Source organism: Bactrocera latifrons, unplaced genomic scaffold (genome assembly GCF_001853355.1).
Source record: "Bactrocera latifrons isolate USDA-ARS-PBARC rearing strain unplaced genomic scaffold, ASM185335v1 scaffold_0, whole genome shotgun sequence".
Classification (NCBI taxonomy): Eukaryota; Metazoa; Arthropoda; class Insecta; order Diptera; family Tephritidae; genus Bactrocera; species Bactrocera latifrons.
In genome coordinates, this window is record NW_017534406.1 from 6,184,072 (window position 1) to 6,198,948 (window position 14,877).

The 14,877-nt window shown below is 31.8% G+C and overlaps 1 long non-coding RNA gene across 1 annotated transcript in view; it reads right to left on the bottom strand.

Moving 5' to 3' along the window:
* Positions 1 to 1,042: 1,042 nt before the first annotated feature.
* LOC108967419 overlaps positions 1,043 to 14,877 on the bottom strand; it is a 74,333-nt gene continuing 60,498 nt past the window's right edge. Inside the window, exon 3 of the long non-coding RNA XR_001993259.1 lies at positions 1,043 to 1,317. This is a non-coding gene — a long non-coding RNA (uncharacterized LOC108967419). The remainder of the gene's footprint in view (positions 1,318 to 14,877) is intronic.

Sequence of the window (14,877 nt, forward strand, 5' to 3'; positions counted from 1 at the left end):
CCTACTGGGCGATTCTGGGTGCCTGGTGCAAATTGGCCATTTGGTGAAATGCAAATTTTGGATGCGCCGCCGTGTGGCTGTGGGTGACCAGATTATATTTTTTCTTAATTTCGGCAAATCTTAGCCGATTTAAATGATTTTGGTGTCAAATTGACGGGACTGAAGAGGAGTTTTGGAAAATTGGAAGAACTGAACAAAATAGCGATTTTTAGTAAACTCGGTAATTCTTAACCGATTTTGAAGATTTTGGCGTCAAATTGAAGGGATTGAAATGTAGTTTTGGAAAATTTTACAAAATGAAAAATAAAATTCCTTAATTCGTAAATTCGACAAATCTTAACCGATTTTAATGATTTTGGTATCAAAATAAAGGGACTGAAGTGGAGTTTTGGAGAATTGGACAAAATGAAAAATAAAATTCCTGAACTCGTAAATTCGACAAATCTTAACCGATTTAATGATTTTGGTGTCAAAATAATGGGACTGAAGTGGAGTTTTGGAAAATTGGACAAAATGAAAAATAAAATTCCTAAATTCGTAAATTCGACAATTCTTAACCGNGGTGTCAAAATAATGGGACTGAAGTGGAGTTTTGGAAAATTGGACAAAATGAAAAATAAAATTCCTAAATTCGTAAATTCGACAATTCTTAACCGGTTTTGATGATTTTGGTGGCAAATGACAGGTATTTGAGAAGAATTTCCGAAAATTGTATCATTTATTAAAATGTAAAAATATAAAGGAAAAGAAATTGAAAAACTAGGGAAAATTTGTAAAAATAATATTATGTTACAAGAGATAGTTAAATAAAAACATGTTTTGTTTTATTTCAATAATTTTTAATTTGACATACGATATATTTAGTTATTTTTCCCAAAAAATGAATGATTTCTATGAAAGGAGTTAATTTTTGTTATCTTACATTTTATTTAGTAATTTTATGAATATCTTTCGACTGTTTCACTACATTTTGTTTAACTTTTATTTTTATATTTTTTATTTAAATTATATTTTGATTACAATTAAAAATAGAGATGTGCATATGCAATGAATAATGAAGCGCAGCAACTGTGAAGAGTTAGTAAACCCGGGCATGGGATGACGATACGTTAGGCTGAGATTCTCATATGTCAATGCCGCAAACCTTGTAAGCGCACGAGTGTAATACACTTAACTTCCAAGTATTTTGGTGGTAATAATTTTGCTGGTAGGCTCTCGTTTGTCAACACAGTATTCTCGACGTTATATTGTTCTACGAATGTGTATACGGAGTCGATCAGAACTTCTAAATGTCAACGCCAATGCTTGCGAAGCTACCTGCAATATGCGGAAAAATGTGTCTGTTGTAAAGTATACATATGTAAAATATATATGAAACGTATAACTATTCTGTATATAAAATAATTTTTGAATTAAAAAATCTTAAGCGACTAGAAGGGGCAATTCATAAACACATAAAGTATACAATCTCGGCTTCTAGTGACTGTTAAGAGGTCACCATTGAAATCTTACAATTTTAAGTGGTATTCTAGTCTAATAATAAAAATAAATCGTTTTTTTTAATATTGTTAAAATTTAACTATTCAAGAATATTCCTGTAGACATGTTTATTTCTATAACACAAACTATTTCCAGATTTCCAGACTTAAAAACAATTCGTGCATCGACACGCACAGTCATTCAATCGTTTTTAGTTTTACACTCCCTTTGTGAAATAAAAGCTTTATTCCTTAAAGTATTCCCCGGGCTTTGATTTTTTTTTTTGCAAGTGGAGAGTGTATAAAATTATTGGTTTCACCAAAGGTTAGTTCGTCATTATTTGTTTGGAAATAATTGAATACCTTCATATTATTACTTTGTCATAAATCAAGCACAGATTGACTGATAAAATTGTATTAGTTGGCCGAAAAGATATAGAGTTCGCGTGCTATAGAGTTAGGTGACAATATTTGATATAACTGACATACTATTATACATACATAAAATCATATTTTTGGGTTTGCTTGTGAAGTAGTTTTAAACACAATTCCTTTCTGTATATCTACTACTATTTCAAAAAACGTATAAAAATTTTCGTTAAAAAATTTAGAAGTTGCCATAATATGATATTTAATGTTATACTGCTACAAGAAATGCAAATATTTTTTGTGAATAATAATACAGGCAGCCAACTGGCTAATAGATGATAAAGGTGTCACAATTATTAAATTAATGGCTCTAATCAATATAATCATACACACGTTTTTCGCGCTATTGTGTGTACATCAAAGGAGAAAGAGGATGACAAAGGAAAAATTGGCACGCTCATTACATTATCCATCGCGCTGTTTTCTTTAATTTTTTATTTTTGATTATCTTAGGAGTTAACCAATTTTTATTAAACGAAGTACTCTGTGTAAGTACCGATCAACAATATAAATGTAAGTTTAGATGTATTTTTGAAAATTTATTAAGTTCTGACTAACTACTAACGTAATGTTCTATACATGAAGATTTCACAAATCGACTAAAATTTTACATTTAAATTCATAAACCACGCAGAAGTTATTTCAATTATTATTACTTTTGCTGCTGAATAGGTAATTGAAAGTAAATCATTGATTTCAAAACGGCCAAAATGTTAATAATTTAGGTTCATTGAATGGAAATAAAATACGAATATTAAATGAAAGTTTCGGTCAATATTCGAAATGTTCAGCTTGAAACTATATAAATATTTTTCGAAAACCTTTTTATATTATTTAACTAGAATTGAGCGAAAAGAAATTCACATACGTCAACATTTTATATTATATTGTTTGAATGGAAAGTAATAGGACTGAGTCGATTAAAACCAATTTATTGAACCAACCGTTAGAATTCTTTAAAAATTTTCAAAAGAGGCTCCGTCTGCGTCGATGCAGCAATGCCAGCGCGATTTCCAAGCATTGAAGGCGTCACGGAAGGCATTCTCCGTAATAACCTTGAGAGCCGAGGTTCATGCTGCTTGGATTCCCTCTGTCGTCTCAAAATACCTGTCTTTCATTGACCTTTTCAGGAAAGTCCGTGAGGCCATATCTGGGCTGTAGGGTGGCTGCGGAAGTGTTGGGATGTAGGCCTTGGCAAGAAAGGTGGTGTGAGCCGGGGCATTGTCGTAGTGCAACTTTAAATCGGCTGCGATGTCTGGTCGGATCCAATTGACGCTTTGTGTGAGTCTCTTCAAGACTTCCACGTAAAATTGGTGTTGACGGTTTGTCCATGAAGAACCAATGAGAAAATGTTTGTCCTGACTCTCCAGGTGTTCGGATACAACAGACCAGCCGTTCGTTCTGTTTATATCATAAGAAATACGTTCCCTAACTCGCGCACGCTCCGACGTATAGTCGGCTTGCAAGAAAATCAGTCCTATTACTTTCCGGACATATCCTGTATTGTAGCAACTCAAACTATAACACTGTAACAGAGACTGTAACTGTTATGTAATTCACTCATAATCTGCGTTTTATTGTAAATGTAACTTAAAAACATGTTTATAATTTCGTATTGAATTATAAACTTTATGCAAATATATTTAGTTCTATGACATATTACATGTTTAAACATATATGGTACATATACTCGTTCCACGTATTCTATACATAAAATAATGTTACTCATACAACTCATCGCAACCACACATTTTGGCATAACTTTGAGTATTCTACCAAACGAACTTAGTATTTTTGAATTTTGAATTTTCGAACGATTCGTGTTACTAGACGATAATAATAATTTTAGTTCAGTTAAGAAGATACAGCGTATTCATACAAGTTCAAATTTAATGATTTTATGAGTCCATATTTACGTGGAATGTGGCGTATTCCTATATATTTGTACATGCTAAAAACATTCACATTGAATGAGCTGCACTGAAGTCTACCAGAACTGCGGCATGCAGGTAAACGTAACTGCAATCATTTTCAACACTTATGTACATACATTAAACACTTCTTGATAGTTGTTTGCTGGTTATTTGTGGTTTTTCCATACTTATAAGCCCAATTTTGTTGTACTTTATAAGATTTATGGCTGGGTATTGAGGCTAATAGTTTAGTATTTACTAGTTAGTAAGCTGCAGTAATATCCTGACTTGGGTTATGACTACCGTTTGCTGTCATAGAAAAAAAAAATAAAAATTTTAACGAGCTGTTAAACACCCAGAACTTTTCAATTCGAATAGCTTACTCTGTTTGTAGCATAAATTGGAGCGTAAAACTGTCTGACATTATATGAATGCTGTAAGCATTGGAAAATGTAGTATTTTGGCATGTATAGGTTTGGAGTATACTGTGCTTATAAATGTAGTTTTCAAAATTCCAGTCCTGGCAAAATAGACAATCAAGGTTACAAAAATTTACAACAAGCTAAATGCTGGTAGATATGTTCAAATCCATCGTTCCATTATGTAAAAAGTATACTCGAGGTCAGAGATCAAACAAAACTTATTTCACAATTTTTATTATTATCTTAGATGTGCATTTTCCCCAATTTTTGAATCGTTTGAACCAGGATTAGGAACATCTTTCATCAGCTGAAATTAGGATAGAAATATCATTAGTTTTTAAAGACTCAGTGGTTGATTGTGACCATGCCAAGATATTTACCAACTCTAGCTAGTATAGATATAAAAGTTAATAATCTTCCTTGTTTGTGTGTCAATTACAAAAAAATTAATGATTTCACTTTTCGGTATGCAAATCAAGAAGCAATTAATATAACGAGATAAAACTTTGCAGAAATAATGCCTTGAAATATGTTCTCTTATGATCAGATCCGAATCAGACGAAAGCTGTTGAATGTCCGAATACATGGACCTAATATTCTATAGTTGACATTCGACCGAAAATATCCGTCAATGTGTGATATATGTAATTGAAATTCCTAGCCCATCCTTCCCTAATATGAATATGTCTATATGTAAAAAACGAGTTGAATCTGGTCAATACTTCCCTTAGCTTCCATATACCTAATAGCTATAAAGTTTTCGGAAATTGTAGTTGACTTTATACTGCATACATCTGTCAATGTGTGAGTAATCTCAGCTGAAATGAAAGGGCGTGTTTTATTCATAACAGTGGCAAAAATGGATAAAATGAGGCGAAAACTATATAACTAATGTAAGGATTTTCGAACAATGATACCTTGATAAAACCCAAGGATAATTTTGTAAGTCTGTGGCATATTGCTTGTTTCTCCAATATAAATAAATTAATATCAAATTATGCAAGTTATTCACGATTTCAGTGTCAATCTTTCGCAACATCTTTCATCAGCTGAAATTTCATAGTTTTATATTTTTGCAAGATTCAAAAGTATAAATGTTCGGAAATACAGGAAGGTGATTATTAAACTTATTAAACTTCCGCAGTTATATCATCGCACCACAGTTGCAAGTGGGATCACACATAATCCTACCAAATAAATACAACACTCAATTCACCTATACACCATTTATGCTCTCATCGTACACTCCAACTCTTTCATTATTTCTGCTTCATTGCCAGTTGACAACAGTCAAAAGTTCTACTTAATTATTTATTCTCTTTCGTGGTGTCCATGTATCATTAACAGCTTTCGGCTATGCAATATTCACAGATTTCTCAAGAAGTTGCCACTTAAAGCTTATTGTTCATTTTTGCATTAGCACTCCTTTGTAGTTAATACCTGTTGCAGAATTGTTCTCTACTTTTAAAGAATTTACAATATCGCATTGTTTTTACTTATTTTGAATCAAATTGATGGTGATAATTTATCACTTTCAGTACTTTTGCTCGTCTTATTAATTTGGTAGAGAAAAATCTTAAAAATTTGGTAATATATAAATAGTTAATTTTACTTTGCACTCTTAAAGAAAATTTATACTTTCTTCTCGTCTTTGGACGTGTGCACTTGCAAAAGTCTTACTCAAATCCTTTACGGACATAAGTCACTTTTATTAGTAAATGTCTGCACTATTTATGTGTACTTATTTGGTTATTCAAAATGTTTCATTACAAGAAATGTAGGTAGCTTGTGTTTACCTGTGGTATATTATTTGTAGTATGTGAGAAGAGAAACATTTCGAAGTTGCTGGTAGGAAGACATTTTGTAATATAATTCTGCATTATTGCATTTTAGAGTACATATGTATGTGTTCACTTCTATATATATTTTTAAAATATATAACTATTATTATATTACATAAAATAGAGTTTTAATACATTTCAACTGTATTTATTTCATAGCAGAACTAAAGAAAGAATTATCCTCCAATCGATTATTACCAATGCAGCAGCGCTATTGAGTGTTAACTTAAAATTCGTTTACTTGAATTTTTTTACACATATTTAAGAAAGGCATATTTTCTCATTTCCAGCTTAATAGGAAAACTTTGTTTGTGTGAGTGTATTAAAAGTCTCAACAGGTGTCATTAGCGACAAAAGTTCCAATACATGGAACCAGTAAAACTGCATGCTGAGTAATGCGAAAGTAGCATTTAACTGTATAAATTAAGTACTATCTGACTTTATTCATGATTTTTCATGAAAGGTGATTATCAAGAAAAGAATAATAGAGTGTGTCAATGAACGAATATTTGTTACACTTGGTAACTCAAAAATAGGTTCTCAGGTATCTCTAAGAAAGTCTCCCCAAATATGAGATCTGAATTATAACGGGAAAATTGTCCGCCTTACAGTTCTCTATCCGATTAGTCATTAGTTGACCAATACTAAGACGACAAACCAGCAGTCGCTTACGGAAATTCCTCGCCGTAATGGTTTAATTACAGTTCGCTTGCAGTTATTTAATCAATATTGTTCCTTTTATAGGAAAATGGCGTGCAAAAATTGTAAATTGCTATTGCTATTCAGTATACAGGGTTTGTCTGAAAAGTATTAGGACAGAGTCGATTTAAAAAAATTTATTGAACCAATCGTAACAGTTCTTTAAAAACTTGCAAAATAGGCTCCTTCTGCGGCAACGCAGCGATTTTCAAGCATTGAAGACGTTATAGATGGCATTCTCCAGAATAGCATTGAGAGCCGAGGTGCATTCTGCTTGGATCCCCTTTCATTGACCTTTTCAGGCAAAATAACAAACAAAGTCCGGAGGGGCACATGTGGGCTGTATGATGGCTGCAGAAGTGTTGACATGAAGAACAAACTCATGGTATACGATGCCTTTGATGTCAATACAGACAATGAGCATCGTACTCATTTTGGATTTGTAAAGGGTCTGGTGCCACCCGCAGACACCACCACTCGCTAAAGCAACAGTTGGGTAAGCCTGCTTGATTATATCAAAGTCTCTGTCGCAGATTTACCGAGTTTCACACAGAATTTAATTGCGTATCTCTGGTCTAACGAACGCTGCATTTTCGTCTTGCATCACTCACAGAAATACGTAGCGCGAAAATGTTTGTCCTGACTCTCCAGGTGCTCGAAGACAATTGACCAGTCGCACGTTCGTTAGCTAGGAACGCCCTCTAAGGAATCCAGTCCGTGAGCGCACGCTCCGGTGTGTATTCGCGGCGGACTAAAATCAATACTATTACTTTCCAGACAAACTCTGTACGTTGCATTCTAATTTTTATTTTTTCTACTGTTTCGCAGAGTGCTGTTCAAAACATGGCAACTACTTTTCCTTCCTTTAAATTTGTAACTGGATAACTTGTTGATTTAATATTATTGAAATTTCAATGAAATCTAATTTTTTTCGGTTAGAATATACATATATGTGTATATTTAAATCTTTATTGCTAAATTATTGGTTTATTGCCGTCAGCTTTAAGAAGATGACGTTTTAAGAAAATGACATTTGGTTAATATTTTTCTACATTTAAGAAAAATAAAATATCTCTCGTTGCCTTGCAATTATTATCTGTTTCGGAAAAAAAAAAAATTTAAATCTACAACGTACTATATAGCCGCTCAAAAGAAAAAAATGGAGCACTTTCTTGACTTGAGTTTTTTATCATTGTTCATCTTGTAATTAACATAACTTCATTCAGTCCATTCAGTCTGGTCCATGTTAAGATTTATTTAAAATATTTGTATTTTAATGGTCGTTTATAAGTTCGTAGGCATTTCTGAGGCCATATATTATTTATTTATCCGAAATAAAAACACTAACCTTCCAACATTTTTATACCGTTTGAAAAATAAATTATGTAATACAAGCATGATGTACTGAAAATACTGAGAAAAAAAAAAAGTATTTAAATGGAAAAAGATGTAGTTAGTGCAATATAAAGACATGACAATTAATTAGTGCAGATAGATGGTACGTTAGCATTGCAAAATAGGTTAAGTGGTGTACATTTCATAGCAAGAATAAGACATTTACATGTAAGAACTTAAAGTAGCGCAAAGTGAAGGTGAATAGTGGCAAAATATAATAAATAAACACTCCTCCTCCTTAAGAGCATTTATGTGGGTAAATTACTTATTGACGCTTAGATATACATCTATGTCTAAGTTAAGAGCGGCTCACATGAGAAATTACTTAATTGTTATATAACTTGCAGACCACTAACTAACACGAGTTGCTCTCATACTTCCTACACTTAAACTTCCAGCTACAAAAGTTAGTACTAGTTCTACTCTCTTTTGCCGGTTGAGTTGACAGAATGACAAATTTACTTTAAGTCATGATCGTTGAAAGACAAATTAGTGACGGTTCATTTGTCTTGCTCGTTGCTAGTTTATTTTACATGCTCATTCGTTGGCATGAACCGGCATCTGTGTTGTTGGTGGAGTGATATAAACTTGAATGCTAAGTTTGTTGTGTTAAGTGAGTAAACAAATATCTATCATGTCAAAGATTAAAACAAAGAAAATTTTCGGAAGGAAGCTATTGCCAATATGTATCTAAATAAAGCTAGCCATAAATATCTTCACTTTCTACATCTGGAGTTAAAGTACGATTTCGCCTAGTTTTAGCTATTTGGCATTCGATATTACGTTGTACATATATTGTAAAGTGAGATATTCCTAGGAATTTAGTATTATCTTATATCTAAAACGTGGTTGTGCCGGGGTACCGCCCATTTTCAAGCTTTGAGACAAGGATGTCACTACTTTAGCCCGAATTATACCTTCATTCAGTCACCATCAATTCTTAAATTAATATTTTTTTGATGTTCGTATTTTAATTTTGTAATAATTCGAATACTGTAGGAAACATAGAAGTTTTTGAGGATCTCCATTCCTAGTTAAAAACACTATTGTGATAAATGTCCAAGACTATCTTCAATCAAAGATTGGACAGCTGGCACTTTATCTTCATTTGTATCCATTATGAAGGTTTCCAAGCTCTTTGATTAAATTATTTCTTATAAAGGCAATTTATGTTTTGTAATATTTAGATAGGCAACCCGCTGTATAATATCATTTTTCGATTTTCAATAAAAGTGAAGGGTTAAGTAGTGTATGTAGCTGTAGTTGACCTGTGCTACTCATAAAGTAAGTAAGCCTTCCACGTCAAACTTGTACCAAAATAAATATCTTCATCATTTAACACAAGCACACTGAGAGGTTAAAAGCTTCCGACGTAAATCAGTATATTTCACACTGAGAAACTTGCCATGTTATTATATTGGCGTCTAATTTGTATTGAAATCATTCTCGTTGTTGAGTGGAAACTCCTTGAAGCATATGATATCGACGGAATTACAGTTTTTAATTGCCATTTGATGTTTAAAACAAAACTGATACAAGTATACAATGGCTGCAAGTGGTATATGATTGATTGGTACTTTGTCAATTAAATTTTTTAATTATTTCCATCCCTTTACAAGTAGGTAAACTAAAGTTATTCAATATGTAACTAAATGTAATCTATTTAGCCCTTATAATATTTCTTAGATTTTAAGATAATTAATGATATTTTAAAAATTTCTCACGAACAGCTAATTAAAATCACTATTTTAATTAATACCATCTTTTTTTTAGAATACTTTAATAATAATATGTATAATACTCAGACATTATTTAAAAAACAAAATAAAAGATTTTATTATTTATCTTTTATACTCTGAAGACTAGGTTCATTATATTATGTTTGCATCGATTTTTGTAACACTCAAAAGGACATGTCAGATACAATAAAATATGTAGGACAGAAGTACTAATTACACGGACAATGACAGCACATTAGAAGAAAAATACACCGTACAGTTACAACAGCCGCCTGTCGTACAAACTAAGAGTAAATTGTTTAAAAAATAATAATAAGAGAAATAAAATTGTCTAACAAAAGCGTTTAATAAAAGGAAACTAGCCTAACTTGTAATATATAATCCTTTACGTATCAGTCATACAAACTGAACAATCGGAATAAACTTATTCATTAGCCGAAGTATCTTCGCTAAATTTGGCATAATCTAAGGCGATGAAGCCACTTCCAAAGAAACTATTCAGGTCGAGTCACTAGAGCTTATAGCTGCCATACAAACTGACCAATCAGAGTCTTTGTAAGGAAATTTATCATATTTTTTATGTCAGTTTTTGGAGCTACGAATTCTTCCCTATCCCGAGCAGAATCACGTAAAGAACTGTCACAATACAATTAAATAGTCTCTCCTTTACATCGTTTCTCTGTCTGACATAAACATATAAAAAGTGATATGAGTATAGTAATTGTGTTCACCTAATGGTTGTTTGTAAAACTTAAAACCCATCATGTGAAACATAACTGGCTACAACTAAGTCCCAAAATAGAAAACAAAACTGTAATTACATTGCAGTTACAAAAATTGGTTTAGGTTGGGAACAAATTATATAAGCAAATCACTGCACAGTGCAATAACTATTTACCGATAAAGTTACTCATACGCCATGTACACCGGTTAGTAAATTTTATTTTGAAATACCAGTGAAATGTAAATAGATTTATTTATATGTATCGAAAAGTAGTGTTTTCTACAATATTTTTTCAACATTTTTTCAGCTTTTTCACTTAACAGATACAGTTTGTACAGAATATTAAGTATATTGCTATAAAAACTTCTTATAAGCAAAGAAAATGACGATTGTTCAGAGGAATACACATACATCAAAACAAAGTATTAAGATTTACATGAAAATGTCTCTTTAAACCAATCACTTTAATAGTTGACGGCATATGTTGCTGTTATAACCGGATTCCTTTTTTAATAATTTCAAATTTAGAGTATGTAAAAAATTTACTTATATTCCATAAAGATATTCATTCAGAGTTAAATAAACAACCTAACATTGCATCCTTATAAGATTAAAATTCGAAAAACATTCAACTAAGCAATTTGCCAAAAGGTATGTCAAATGATTGAAGAGCGTTCAAAACTGCAGCAATGTGTATTTCCGTTCGCTGATGCAAAATACAAACATGCATCGAATGCCACTTATTTATCTTGGAATGTTATGTGCTGAAATTCGTAAACAAATTGATAAGACGTTTGTTATTACATGCTAATAACAGACATGCGACAGTTATCCAAGTTATTACTGATATGTGCATTCTCATAACAGATTATTCATGTTCAGTAAAGTGTTATAATAAGCTCCAAAGTAAAAAACAATAGTGTAATTTGGTACAGGACTCACAATAATGAGCACATCTGAAAATTCTCAAAAGTGGGTATGACCGCGCCTCCTCATAATTTAAGTAAAAATAACTCGCCAACCATACGAGTTATATCCTTTGACACCTCCTTAAATGAAATCGCATTTAAACGATGTCGAATCAACACACAACCTTTAGACGGTTAAATAATGTTGCGATAACTCGTCAACTATATAAACAAAAACATCTATTTCTCTGAACATATGAGTTTCAAAGAAAGCAATGTAAAGCCCTCACCTTGAGATGATATCCTATATATTAGGAACAACTCAAACAATTTCAATTTTATGCGTAACGTCAAATTTGCATCCTAATGTCACAATGCGAAAGTTAACGAAATCCGACTATAATCACGCCTACTGTCCACTCATCAATATTTTAAATTACATCTGGGTCTTTGAATTTTAGTTTGAAATTATGAATCGGGATTATTTATAGAAAGCTAACTTAACCATTTGAAACAAATGCATCCGTTTATGTATTTTTAGGTCAAGTTAAACATATGAAAAGCATTTAAATAAATCGATTGAGTTAGTTGGAAATACAACAATGAATCAAACTTTCTGCCGGAATAATAATCACAAATAGAATCCATAGGAATGCATGGTAGACGGGACTACTGTGTGTATGAATAATATAAATCGGGAGTTTAAATGAATTTATAAATTGGAATAATTTATTACATTTCCAACTAACTGCTCCACTTATGATTTATTACCACATATGCATAAGGGCGTTTGTGCATTTTCCAAAAAAAAACGCCTGCACGTTTAATCAATTCGCTGAACAATAACAAGGAAGCAGGAATACAGTAAGCCTGAATAAATTTATTTAATCCTTTATAATAAATATTAATAAATTTACTTAAGTTGCATTTAGCTAAGCGTTATAATATATCTTAAATTTTTAGTTTAAAAATTGGAATAATTTTTTCTTCACTGGACTTCCATCGAGTTACGGACAACTTCGGTTGAATAGAAGCTATAATATATACTTCACAGAGATTTTTTTATAAGAACTTGATTGTAGTTGTTCAGTCTTTGTAGCAGTTATATGCTGTCGTGATCCGATCTGAACCAAATTGTCAATGCCAAAGTTATTTCGTCAAGTACTTGATTCCGATCGATCAGTTTGTAAGTCAGCGTTATGCTATAGAAATCAGATATCGGCAGTTCCAACAAATGAGAAACCTTTTGAGAAGAAGAGGACGGGTGCCAATATTATACACTGCCCTTCGTTTAGATTGGTTTTTTGTGTATACTCACCTCATAAATTGAAAAGTGAGTAAGTAATTAATAAATATAAATATAATATTCTTTGTTTTCATTCATTTCTATAAAATTTTGCTAAACAGTCTATTTTTTCTGCATTCATCATTGCGAGTGCATAAAATGTTTGGCTACACCCGAATTACTCTAAATCGAACATATTGTTGATATTAGTCCAGAAGGTCACAAGAATTTACCCAGATACTGGCATGGTCCGATGCCTGTTGTCTAATTTTATACCGACTCATAATGATGTAGAGTGCTCGCGGAATAATGCACGGTTTAAATTTGTGTTCCTTACTTGTTTTAGAAATGTATAAAAAGAGCTTAGTAAAACTTAAAATAAAGTATCCTCATTTGTTATAATACAAATTTAGAGCATTTGCGTCTATGGTAACAACTTGTATTTCAAGAAAGTGTCAATAACACAGAACAATAGCTAATTTCCAAGAATGCTCTTAACATCCTTTCCACAGAAACATCGTAATTTTTAGAACGATGCTTTCCCAACAAGCCTTTTTTTTGGGTTTTTGCCAAAATTTTACACCTAAGCGAGAAAATATCAAGATAAGGAAAAAAGGGGTCATAAGGTCATAAAAAAAACTGTAATTGATAACTCAAGCAACTCTATTACCATAATCATCATAATAATCATAATTTTCTAAATGTAGCTTCTTATATCGCAAATGTTGCATCATAGCACATGTGTTTTAATATTTAGTATGTTAGCTTTTACAACGCCAAGTACAACCTATTGGGATACAAAGGTGGTCATTTATTTTATTTTCTAGCTAATACTTAAATTAAGAGCTCTTGCTCTCGTGTGACAATGTTTCGTAAACCAAATGAATGAGAAGAGATCATTGAAATATGTTTTGTGTTAAGCTCTTTCAAAAATATATGAAGTGGTTTCGATTTCAAATCAAATTATGAGACTTTAATTAGTCAAAGCATTTACCGACATATTGTAACTGGTATATGTGGCGTATGAGTAATATTATCTACATTTATAAACAAATTCATAATTTGTTTCACACATTCTTCATAAATTTATGGAGTGATTTAATTATTTGCTAAGGTATTTCGCAAAACTCATCAGCAATTTATAACCAACCATTCCAAATTGTTTCAGTGTGGTTTACAGTAAATTATGCAGTTGCCCAACTAGGCAAAAGTCCAAAACCCGTAAAGTTTGTACCAGTCTAAGGAACAAAAAGAGGGCAATTACATATTCAACATTTCAACATTAAAGGTTGATCTCTACTCATAGTAATTAATATATATTTCTATCACTTGAATTCTACTTCATGCGTTCTGTTTTTAACAGGCATAATAGAACTTTTTTCTTGCATCCAAATTCTCTCACACCCGATTCTCTACAAACTGTGTTGAAATAGGAAGTCATCTATACTATTTAATAATTTTAAGCTATTTAAAAAAGAAAGGTACGTATCCTCTTATGTACTAACATTATGAGTTACTAAAAAATTTTGTTCACTGATTTAAATTTCGATCCAGCGTTAAAAATTAAAATAATTGGCATTAAGTTAATTTCAACAATAATATTCAAAATTAATTAAAGTGAGTGAGAACAGTTGCATTGAATCTTTTATTTGAATGGGACGTTTTTCAGAGTCCTATTATTCCGCTGTTCTTTCGTAACAAGTTAAAATCAGACTTGTTTTGTATTCTTAATTGACTATACTTCTCTAATCAAAATAAGAATAAAATATACGGTCTTCCACACAGCTGATTTGTGCTGGCACTAGTAACATCATCCTATATTAGAGACTGTTGCCTACTTAGATAACTTCTCGCCAATTCTCGTTACTCCTCGAAATGTGAAGTTTATTGGCGGTTAAAAAACATATTTAAAAACAAGTAAGGAAGGGCTAAGTTCGGGTGTCACCAAACATTTTATACTCTCGCATGATAAAGTGATAATCGAGATTTCAGGCGTGGTTGTGAACCGATTTCACCCATATTTAGCACATGTTATCAGGGTGTT